We start from the raw sequence: 13,061 nt of genomic DNA, 5'->3' as shown, positions 1-13,061 counted from the left end.
GAGATGTAAAGAAAGACTTTACTCTGAAAATGCGGAAGTGAGGACAGCTCTTGACTCCTACTTGGAGTCTGCGCCTCACCTCATTGGCGAAGTGAATAGTGAATTTGGAAGAACAAAGGAAAATGGGAAAATCGCCTTTAGCATGAATAGCCTTGTGAATGCCCTGAGGGAGCAGGGGGCGGCCCCAGATGTCAGTGATGACTGGAAGACTGGATCCTCTGGCGCCCGCCTGGAACGAAGCATGGATCACCCCAGCACCACCAACACCACCTGTACCACTATTTCACCTTCCACCGTGTCGTGGGAACGATGAATGGCCTTCACCAGACCCCAACAACTCCCCTTATGCCCCCAACCCACAGCAGAGTTACCGAGCTGTGGAAGAGAACCTCAGGCGTCACAAGACACAGAACGGCAAAATAGCCGCCTTGAATGGCGCTGCCGAAAATGGAATCAGCAATGTCCAAGTACAACAACATCAGGTTACAAAATGCTTGCCCAGACCTTAGCTGGGGTCGGGTATTGTAGAGAGGGATTTGCGCCGTTACCCCTGGATTTGGGTTTGGGTGCCAGCACCCTGAGGCACTCTCCGGGCGCAGGTCGCACGCGGCCCTCCGGTAACCACATCACCATCAGGCCAAAGCCCTTGTTGCATGTTGGCGAGCACGACTCCGAGAACGGGCCCGACGACGGGTTGATTGACGGTGCTGGGGGTCCGTCCGGGGCGCGTCAAGAACTTGTGCGGTTCTTTCAACTTAGCAGGAGACACAATAGGAAGGCATTATACAGTGCCTAGTTTTTCTCAAGGCTTTTTAGCGTAAGTAGTCCGAGGAGGACACAAACTCTCAGTAAATGCTTCTTTTTCATACATCTCCGTGCATGAACTTGGTGGAGTGTAATTTTCAATCTTGTTTTTCTTGCCTTTGCGTGGCCATGCATGACACGTTGCTTGTAGTGGTGCTTGCATAAATATTTTGCGTATGCAGTATGCAAAATAGTAAACATATTTTATATAAAAAAAGGAAGGTAAGTTTGAATGATATATTTTATGCGTGATTTTAGCGAAGTCTTGCTTTATTTAAATTATTATGCAAAAGTTTTTTGTATTAGTATTGTGATCGTAGTAAATTAAAACTTTTTATTACTTTGTATGAATTTTTTTAAGTTTTTGTACTTGAATCGTAATCAATTACATGCAAAACGACTCTTGGACACACGTATAGACTCTCTCTCTCTCACTCTCTCTCTCTCTCTCTCTCTCTCTCTCTCTCTCTCTCTCTTCTCCTCTCTCTCTCTCTCTTTTGAGTAGTTTGATCTTATCTATTGAAAGTTCATTACCAATTCTGTGTCTTCCGAAATTTATGGGGTTTGGATTGCAGCGACCCATTGCCACCCACATATGGGTAATACTATCTCTCTCTCTCTCTCTCTCTCTCCTCTCTCTCTCTCTCTCTCTCTCTCTCTCTCTCTCTCTCTCTCTCTCTCTTGTTCTGCTGGTGTAAACATCACGCTTTTAAGATAAATTTCCTTATGTATAGGTACGCCCCATCTCTCTCTCTCTCTCTCTCTCTCTCTCTCTCTCTCCTCTCTCTCTCTCTCTCTCTCTCTCTCTCTCTCTCTCTCTCTCTCTCTCTCTCTTATGTTGTTTTTAAATCTATTGCATCAGAATGTAAACAGCTGAAACAGTGAAAATTCTGTATAGTAATTTGAATGTATTTAGATGTCCTTGTTATGAAACGCGTTTCTGTCGCCATAAATCTTACGCAATCTGTTTATTAATGATTGTGGTTTTGTTTATGCAAAACCACAAGACAACTTTTCATTAAAGTAGTTGATAACTTAAACTACAGAACTCACTTATGAGAGTATATCCCACTTAGGTCAAAAAGCAATTCTTGTTTAAAACAAGCCGGTAGAACATATAGTGGAGAAAACAAGCAACTAGCAGGTAGATCATATCGTTGATAAAACAAGCAGGTTCAACATATAAAGGATAAAACAAGCAGGTAGAACATGTAATGGATAAAACAAGCATCAAGCAATTAAGCAGGTAGAACATATAGTGGATAGAACAAGGGGGTAGAACATATAATGGCTTAAACAAGCAGGTAGAACATATAGAGGATAAACCAAGCAGGTAGAACATATAGTGGATAAACAAGCAACAAGCAAGTAGAACATATAGTGGATAAAACAAGCAGGTAGAGCATATAGTGAATAAAACAATAATGTAGAACATATAATGGATAAACCAAGCAGGTAGAACATATAGTGAATAAAACAAGCAGGTAGAATATATAGTGGATAAAACAAGCAAAACAGGTAGATCATATAGTGGATAAAACAAGCAAGTAAAACATATAGTGGATAAAACAAACAGGTTGAACATATAGTGGATAAAACGAGCAACAAGCAGGTAAAACATATAGTGGATAAAACAAGCAGGTAGAACATGTAGTGAATAAAACAAGCCTGTAGAATATATAATGGATAAAACAAGCATTAAGGAGGTAGAACATATAGTGGATAGAACAAGCAGATATAACTTATAATGGATAAAAACAAGCAGGTAGAACATATAGTGAATAAAACAAGCAGGCAGAACATAAAATTATAGGGTAGGCCTATATTTACATATAACAATTCCAATGATATATTTGCTTTTGACGTCTCGTCGCAAATCGATGGCTCCAATTTCCTGATATGCAAATTTAATTTCCCTGCGTTTAGTTTTTGAGGTTAGCAGAACAGTAAGGGGTTAATTGGATGGTGTACCGGAAAGTCATTGGATTGGTCCAATTTGCATATCCTTGAAATAAATAGATTATAGATTAGGTGGGGATCTTAACATCATCGTTATTTTCCAATCTGCAGTTAATATTATTCTCAAGCATTACTTTTAGACTAATATCCTATTCCGTCGATTTCTTCGGTTATTTTTATGTGTTTGTGTGTATATGTGTATGTATGTATGTATGTATGTATATATATATATATATATATATATATTATATATATATATATATATATATATATATATATATTATATATACCGTATGTTTATATATATACTTACATATATTCATATATATATACATATATATATATATATTTATGTATACTGTATATATATATATATATATATATATATATATATATATATATATATATATATATATATATATATTTGTGTGTGTATTTGTATGGATATATATATCTGTATAATATATACACATACATATATACACGCATGCATACAAACATGTTTAAAATAGATCCAAGCCTCTTGGCTATGAGCTACAGCTGTATATTCCTATCTCAGCCGATGGATTTTTAAAAGTCAAACATTAATAACTCTTTTGATATAGGTATCAGTTATTCTTACTGGTTTTGAGATGAGAATAAAAGCATTGCAAAATGAAATCAGCATGTAATGATAGTCATTTGCAAACATTACTGTTTTACATTTGTTACCATACAAGTGCGATGTATTTGCAAGCTAATGGTTTTTATTTTTTATTTTTGAACTCTCATGAATATTTTTATGACCCCTGAAGAATTATTTTGATTGGGGGATGTAGGTCGTATGTCTCTCTCTCTCTCTCTCTCTCTCTCTCTCTCTCTCTCTCTCTCTCTCTCTCTCTCTCTCTGGGCCGAAGTTGATTAATTAGTGGCATGAAACTACCAATTTGATAAGTCGTTTTCTCTTTATAATATTTTTTTTGAAAGGTATATAAATTTGTTATAGAAAGCACTTTGTGCTTTGCATGAAATAAAACATCAAATCTTTCATTACCAGCTTTAATTCCTTTGTATCTTTTTGCTGTGTATTAATGTATGTGTGAATATATGCATGTGTAAGTGAAAGTATGTATAAGTATGTATTAATGTATGTATATATGGAGTAACACTGGTATTTTCACCGTCCCTATGGTCTAAGAGAGTTGATACCCGGGGAGGAATATGACCTCCTCATGTTACAAAGATAAGGAAACGAGTTAAGCTATAAAAGAAAAAAACTGAAGCTTGGACTTATAATTAGTTCAGAATTTCGTAATGATGCTTAAAAGATTTAATATTTTTATGACCTACAAGATGTACCAGAGTAATCTATTTATTTATTACTTGGTTTGGTGTTATGCCATAATACAATTTTACAGGTGTACTAGTAATCTCATAGGTACAGACTACTCGATTTTACATGCTATGAATAGGTAAAATTGATATTTAATCTTGCTATCGCGGTGACTATAGTCAATCTTTTTTAGTGAGGCAGATTTGCACCGACTTGGAGCGGTGCACTTTTATCTCGGAAAAGTTTCCTGATCGCTGATTGGTTAGAATGATCTTGTCCAACGAATCAGCAATCGGGAAACTTTTCCGAGCTAAAAGGGCACCGCTGCGAGTCAGTGCAAATCTTCCTTGCTAAAAAAATTGACTATAGTGGAATAGTTTGTAGGCGAGTAACGTTTGAGTTTATACTGAGCATGACTGACTGTTGAGAGCATTTTGGGAGCATCTCTCAGAACAGTTTTATCTTCATGGAAATAAGTAGACCATTGAGAGGAGAACCGTGAGGGGACGGTAAGGGAGACAAATGGAAAATGCACACAAAAGTTTTCCTTTGCTCTCGCAAGTAACTTTAATATCAGACATTGGGGTTGTCATGTCACTGAAAGGGATTTAATGGGATTGTATATGGAACCGTCAAAAAGGAATTCTAAAGTGCATAAAGGGCTGATAGAATCCATTTTGTGGAATATCTGTAGTTTAGTGTTATGTGATTATCCGTACATATTTATGTTTATATGTTGTGCATTTCTTAATCATTTAAAGAAATATTTAATGTTGCCTTTAATATCATTCCTCTCTCTCTCTCTCTCTCTCTCTCTCTCTCTCTCTCTCTCTCTCTCTCTCTCTCTCTCTCTCTCTCTCTCTCTAGGCATCGTCGTATATCAAGGAAATCTTTTTCCTCTATTATTGTGCTCGTTAAACTCGCTATTGTCTTCAAACATCATTTCTAGACCATTTAGTTGTTTAATCTTTATTCATATGTCGATGCCCTTCCCCTGAATGTTCTTAAAGAAGGGGATCTCCTCTCTCTCTCTCTCTCTCTCTCTCTCTCTCTCTCCTCTCTCTCTCTCTCTCTCTCTCTCTCCGAAGCAGTACAGCTAGGACCATCAAACTAGTTCCAACACTAAGGCAATTTGGATAGAGACGGAGGATGGAACGATTGAACTTATTCGATCTACAAACTCGACGACTAAGGGGACAGTTAATAGAGGCATTCAAAATTCTTGAAAGGAATAACAAATGTAGATTACAACAATCTATTCACGCTTAGCACAAATCAGTCCAGGGATAACGGATACAAACTGGAATTGAAACGATACAACACCACTTAATGTGGTCATTTTATTACATAAAAAATAGCAAATACTTGGAATAGACTTCCAGGAGATGTAGTAAACAGTAACATGATAAACGGGTTCAAGAATAAGTTAGACATGATCATAAAAACTCTCTAAACGTTCAAACCAAATCGCTCTATCCAAGAGCAAATGGAGTCTCCCCGGATGGACTAGAAAGTCTTTGAGACATCCTAAATCCTTGTAACACACACACACACACACACACACACACACACACACACACACACTCTCTCTCTCTCTCTCTCTCTCTCTCTCTCATCTCTCTCTCTCTCTCTCTCTCTCTCTCTCTCTCTCCCTTGAGAATGGAGGACGTGCATCTCCTTTCCTCAGGGTAATTTTTGTCTTTATTCTGGTACCTTCATCCCCTCTCTCATCACAAGTAAGTTTCGTAAAAAAATATCATTTTATTGCGTGAAGTTTCCCCTATTTGCTATTTAAAGATGAGAATAACTCTGTCATTACTACATTCTTAAATGCTATTCATACGGTGTATGAAGGTGTATTGCTGCATAAAAGTTTTATTTGTTTGCCTGGCCTTTTACGGTTTGTTTTATTTTCTTTATCTCAATTTACTGGCATTTGTATGTTTTGTTTCGTTGTTTTGCAAAAACAAAAACAAAAAACAATTTTTTTTTATTTATTTATTTTTTTTTTCCGAGGATAAACTATAGTTTTTGAGCTTCAAATGATTTTGTATGCATAGTTTTATAGACTTTCAAATTCACGTTTGTGTATGATTATTTGTACCCAAATTTCATATTGCTTGAAGAAGCATGCTGACAACTTTCCATTCTTCTGGGGACGAAGTTAGGTCAAACTAACATACTGGTGTCCTGTATTTTTTTATTTCATTTCACTACGTTTGTCAGACCTTTGCAGTGTTTTCCGATATTTGTTTGATATATTGTATGTAATATATTTGCATATTTCAAATTTGCTTTTAACGACATTCGGTTTTATCGGTAGTTTAAGCTGCAACTCGATTTCCAGATTCCATGAACTAATAGGAAGTGTTATTCTTAGTAAGTTTATATTTTTTGGCAAGTTTTTAGGAAATAATTTTTGAACTTGGGTTGCAAATAGATTAAATCTGCATTTGTTCCCATTACCTTTTTTTTCGCATTCTGAGATATTTGTATTGTTCTTTGCTTTCTATGACTCCCGTGAGCATTTGATCTGTATAATTATTAGTATATTATTTTGTAATCCTAACCTTTAGCGTGATTTGGTTTCTACATTAATTCTGTTTATAGATTATTCTAATGATATATAAATGGTATAGATTTTAAAAATGTATATTTCTTTTTTTTCAGGTAAGTGGTGCTCTTGTCTCCACCAAAAGTTTCAGCCATGGTTTGGTAATGTATCTTAAATGGATTTTTCATATTGAAATATTTTATTTTGTTTTAAGTCAATTTATATGTGTACATATATACACTCGGGTTTTATCATCCTGCCATTTCTTATGTGTTTTGTTATAATATGGTATTTAAATTTTTACCTTCGTGTCTTGAACCATATCCTTATTTCGTACGTGAATGCGTGTGTGTGTGTATGTGTGTGTTTACGTGCCTGCTCGCGCGCAGAACTTCCTCTGTATAGCTGTGGAGAGGCTGGTTTTTTTTTTGCTGTGAGGCACCACTTGTGCATGAATGCTGAGCTCTTCTTCCCCGCCGAGGAGCACCCTTCTACACGACACTAGCACTGTATTCATAAACATGCCGAGGGAGAGAGAGAGAGAGAGAGAGAGAGAGAGAGAGGAGAGAGAGAGGAGAGAGAGAGAGTGAGAGAGTACCCTGCCCCTAGGGATGAAAACAAGAGGATTGTCAGAACAGATGAAGGAAGTGCAAGATCTTGAGGGCTGTGTAGATCGTACGAGAGAGAGAGAGAGAGAGAGAGAGAGAGGAGAGAGAGAGAGAGAGAGAGTGAGAGTGTGTGTGTGTGTACGAGTACCCTAACCCCAGGTATGAAAACAAGAGGATTGTCAGAACAGATGAAGGAAGTGCAAGATCTTAAGGTTTGTGTGGAGAGAGAGAGAGAGAGAGGAGAGAGAGAGAGAGAGAGAGAGGAGAGAGAGAGAGAGTCGCTATTAAAGGAAGGAAATGGCAGTTTTATAAGTGCAGGACATCGTTGGTTCGATAGAAACGACAGCCAATTGCTGCTTTAAGAGAGAAAGCATTGAAACGTCGATTTTAAATGGTGTAATCGGCTTATAAACTGGAACGTACAAACTCCAGTAAATAGGAATTAATTGAAAATTGTATCTTAAGTAAATATTCATGTTTGGTCACGGACAAATTTTAAGGACTTTATGACAGATAATACAAGTGCAGTCCAAAAAAGAATTACATGCAGGAGAAATTCGACTTTTTAATACCCAATTCGAATTCTTTCTTTCTTGTTCGGGTCCCCTTTAGAGACTCCTCCGAGATTTCTTAAGACTTCTGCTATTTTAGGAGTATTTGGCAGAGATTTTGGCTGCGCAAGAATTGTGATGGATTTTTATAGGATGTTTTTGGAGTTGTGTCAACAGTAATGATAGTATTTTTGAAAATAATAGATATTATTATTGCTATTAATGTATATAAAATGGCCTTTTACAAATAATGATTCAAAATGCCGACATTTTAGTTGCGCAAGAATTTTGCTGGAATTTTTTTAGCTTGATTTTTATATGGCATCAACAGTAATGGTAGTAATTTTGAAAATGATTGTTATTATTATTACTATTGTGATATTTGAAATGGCCCTTTACAAAAATAAAAATCATTTAAAATGCAAAGGGTTTTGTGGACGTCAACTGTCATAATATCTTTTTAAAAATGATATTGTTTGCCCGCTGTATTATAAATGTTTTTTTTTATGCTTTTATATGCATATTTTCATTCATGATAACACTGATATGGTATTAAATTCTGAAATTAGACTAAACTGTAATTATAATTATATGAATATTATTACTACGTTCACAAACATTTTCACTTTAACTTTATTTTATTAATAGCTCAGTTTTATTGCTGAAATTTTTTTAGCCCATGGTGTCTACAGATTATATATTCACGGCAGTATCTAATAACTGCAAAAAAGGAGTTGGAATTAGTAAATTGTGATCGAAATGGTGAAAATAGTAACATTCTTTTTACTAATAATTACATGTCTTCCATAATGAATAGGTTGACTTGAAAGTCGAAGAGTAAATCAAAACAGATAATTAAACGTGTTTTAAACATCATCCTTATCTTTTGATTTTATTTCCAGTTAGGATAAGTGGTGAATAAGGGAGTGTTGCATAATGGAAACAGTATGAAATTTCGTAGGTTTTTAGAAGGCTACCTGTAAATAAGAGGGCTAGACATATCTAAAGAGAGAGAGAGAGAGAGAGAGAGAGAGAGAGAGAGAGAGAGAGAGAGAGAGAGAGAGAGAACTTGATAAGGGGATTGAACCTAATAAGATTAAGAAGTTTCTTTGTGTTGGTTTTTTTTTTTTTTTTTTTTTCTTTTTAGACTGACACTATAACTTATCTGTTGAGGGTTTAAAGGTCGTTCATGAATGGCAGAGGCAAGGCCAGTGACAATGCATTAGAGACTAGTCATATATAGGCTACATATGATCAGCGTCCAAGCCCCCTCTACCCTAAATAGGACCAGGGAGTACCAGGCAATGGCTGCTGATGACTCAGGTACCCCTATAAGTTCTTCAAGCCCCTCATTTTTTGCTCACAAGGATGGTGATGTTGCAGACACTACAAGAATCTATCGAGCTTGAGCGGGACTCGAACCCCAGTCAGGCAGATTGACAAGCAGGGACGGTTCCAATAGGTTAGCATAACGTAGGCTATGAATATCGTTCCTATTTTGTTTGCTTCGTAAAGGCAAGGCCATAATATGGAAATGCATTTTTGAATCTTAAACTGCTTTAATTTTTTGTTTTTACTGTTATGCTTTATGATTTAAAGAAATTCCTCTTAGGATCGTTAATCTTGAGCCGTCTATATGAATATAGGTATTTCTTTACGTTTGATAGCGTCACAGATAGCGTGGTTGTTCCGTATATGTCAGAAGGCTGCTTTCTGTTTGCCAGATGTCTGGACAAACAAAAGCGGATGAATGAATGCTGACATATACGGCTGAGAAGCAGCCTCTTCAATTCCGTCAATTATGGAAGGCGCCCTATGGTGAAAAAGATTGAAGAGTCTCTCTCTCTCTCTCTCTCTCTCTCTCTCTCTCTCTCTCTCTCTCTCTCTCTCACCTACAGTTGTCCTGCTCTTCGACTTAATTCTGCTTTTTTCCTCGTATTTTTAATGCCATTTTGCACCTCAGTTGTATATCCTCGTGTAAGTCTCCTGATTATTGCGAAATAAAATTGTAAGTTGTTTTGGAGTTTACTTGGGTGAATTTTACCAATTATATATGTTTATAATTATTTGTTATTCCACGGCTTAACTAATTTTATATATATATATTTTTTTCAAAGCTCTATTAAAGCGGGGCAATTTTTACTCAGCCCTACAGTATATTGGTATCTTCTTCTTCCCCACCGTCATCCCTACATTAAGGGGTCGGTTGCCTGATGCGTCCTCTCCAATGCCTTGGATCAAAGGCATTCTCTTCCACCAAACCTCTTCTCTCCATGTCAACCTTCACCTTATCTCGCTATCTAATTCTTTCCTTCCCGCTTGATATTCTCCTTTCAGGTTCCTTCCAAGCCCTCTTCACCCCCCCCCCCCCCTCTCCACCATCCATTCTCAACACGTGCCCACACCATCTCAGTCGGGACACTCTTATCATCTCAGTAATCTTTACTACACCTTTACGGGCTGCCCAGCGGCAAGAGCCCGTGTCTTACACAAGGTAAGGTAACGTATCTGCCTGGTGATCGCCAGTCGGGGGTTCGAGTCCCGCTCAAACTCGTTAGTGCCATTAGTGTCTGCAACCTTACCATACTTGTGAGCTAAGGTTGAGGGTTTTGGGGGAGCGTATAGGTCTATCTGCTGAGTCATCAGCAGCCACTGTCTGGCCCTCCCTGGTCCTAGCTTGGGTGGAGAGGAAGCTTGGGCGCTGATCATATACTATATGGTCAGTCTCTAGGGAATTGTCTTGCTTGCTATGGCAATGTCACTGTCCCTTGCCTCTGCCATTCATGAGCGACCTTTAAACCTTTAAACCTGCCATTCATCTTATTTCATCAGCCCTATATTGGTATATGGATATGAAAAAATGAGTAGTTGGCCAAAGTTTTTAAGATTTTCAATATTGTTAATTTCTCTCCCTTTTTTCCAATTTGATAGTCTGTGGGCACATATAAAACAGACGGTCGCGCCGGCCACGGCTTTCAAAGTTGGGAGAGTGTTATTAATAAATGGGTTTATTTGTGACTACTACTGCGAATATGGTGTAATCTCTTTCATGTTTGGCAAAGCTTGAATTTTCAAATAACTCTTACTAGATTTGGCGTATTCAATTTAGCCAACAGTACAAACTATGGATTTTGGGGATTTGTGATGTAGTATAGTAATATTTGCGTGGTTTAGCGATTTTGTATTAATTTTTTTTATGAACTTATTATGTTAGTTGATGAGATTCGTGTATTTGCCGATGCAGTTTGGCCATAAAATCTATGGATAAACTGTGCACATACCTCAGTACTACAACTTGTATATGGCATATTTGAACTGCTGTAGTAATCTACTTTGGTTTGGGGTTATTAGCTTATACGTTTTCATTTGGGCTTTTACCTTTTTTTTCCCGTGGTATAAAGTAATTTTGTTTTTAAATTGAAATACCTCTTCAGTAGCTGGCGATTAGCTGTAACTTAGCGGAAAATGTACTCACAGAACCATTTAGGGGTAGAAGAGACTCTTTAGCTATGATAAGCAGCTCTTCTAGGAGAAGGACACTCCAAAATCAAACCATTATTCTCTAGTCTTGGGTAGTGCCATAGCCTGTGTACCATGGTCTTTCACTCTCTTGGGTTAGAATTCTCTTGCTTGAGGGTACACACGGGCACACTATTCTATCTAATTTCTCTTAATCTTGTTAACTTTTTTATAGTTTATATATGAGATATTTATTTAAACGTCATTACTGTTCTTAAAATGTTTTATTTTTCCTTGTTTCCTTTCCTCACTGGGCTATTTTCCCTGTTGGGGCTCCTGGGCTTATAGCATCTTGCTTTTCTAACTAGGGTTGTAGCTTGGCAAGTAATAATAATAATAATAATATTAATAATAATAATAATAATAATAATGAAAATAATTCAGTTCAGGAAGCAAATTGAATCAGTGTGTTCTATTGCTTAAAGGTTAGAGATGCAAAGGATGGACGAAACCGGTTGATCCTCGAGGTCAGAAATTTCCTTACAGCATTGCTATTACGAAGCTGTTTGTATAGGATAAGACAGAGGGAGGACCCATGTTATTATTTTTAGTAGTGGTTCTAGCTAAGCTACAACCCTGGCTAGATGGCAAAGCAGGATGTTATGTTTTATTTTGATTGTTTATTGCTTCTCTAGTCGTTTTTTATTTCCTTGTTTCCTTTCCTCATTGGGATATTTTTCCTTGTTGGAGCCCTTGGGCTTATAGTATCTTGCATTTCCTATTAGGGTTATAGTTTAGCTTGTAATAATAATAATAATAATAATAATAATAGTAATAATAATAATAATAATAATAATAATAATAATAAAAGCACAGGGGCTCCAATAGGAAACAATAACCCAGTGAGGAAAGGAAATAAACAAACTACAAGATAAGTAACGAACAATTAAAATAAAACACCATAAGAACATCAATAAAGTTAAAAAAAAAATGGCTGAGGACACTTCCTAAACTAAATACAGGAAGGGAAAGCTAAAGATAGTGATCATACGACTGAGGTGAAGTGGATTCTATTTTGAAGGTAAAGCTGGGTCATTGATGAGTGGGGAAGGGTTTGATATTGATCTTTCGAGAAGTATGACATTTGGAGATATGGGGCAGTTGGTAGGAGGTAAAGCAGAGTGGTTTGATATTATTATTGTTATTGTTATTATTATTATTATTATTATACAGTAATTATTATTCCTATATAAACTATTATTGTTGCTATTACTATTAGCTAAGCTACAACCCTACTTGGAAAAGCAGGATGTTATAAGCCCAAGGGCTCTAACATGGAAAAATAGCCCAGTAAGGAAAGGAGATAAGGAAATGAATAAACTTCAAGAAAAGAAATGAACAATTGAAATGAATAAAAAAATTAATAACAGTAACACCATTAAAATAAATCTTATATATATATATATATATATATATATATATATATATATATATATATATATATATATATATATATGAAATATAGAGTAATATGACTACTGCACTGATGAAACACATTGTTGTACGAAAGATAAACTACAGATTGATCCGAGGGTTTCAGTTTATGCATATTTAAGAACAGTGTTGAAGTTAAGAGGGCTAGAGGAGGTAAAAATATAGCTAGTCTTGGAAGAATTGACACGAAGCAATTTTCACCCGGTTCATTCAGAAGTATTAACCAGGATTGTATCAGCTGTATTACAGTGGCTTATGCAAGATTGAAAACGAACTCCAGAAGGGTGTTGTTGAGGAAATGAAAAAAAAAAATGTAGAAT

General features: G+C 36.3%; 1 pseudogene; it reads left to right on the top strand.

Moving 5' to 3' along the window:
• LOC137633325 (uncharacterized) overlaps positions 1 to 816 on the top strand; it is a 15,820-nt pseudogene extending 15,004 nt beyond the window's left edge.
• The last annotated feature ends 12,245 nt before the right edge of the window (positions 817 to 13,061 follow it).

Source organism: Palaemon carinicauda, chromosome 3 (genome assembly GCF_036898095.1).
Source record: "Palaemon carinicauda isolate YSFRI2023 chromosome 3, ASM3689809v2, whole genome shotgun sequence".
Taxonomy (NCBI): domain Eukaryota; kingdom Metazoa; phylum Arthropoda; class Malacostraca; order Decapoda; family Palaemonidae; genus Palaemon; species Palaemon carinicauda.
This window is presented reverse-complemented; position numbering and strand designations above follow the sequence as displayed.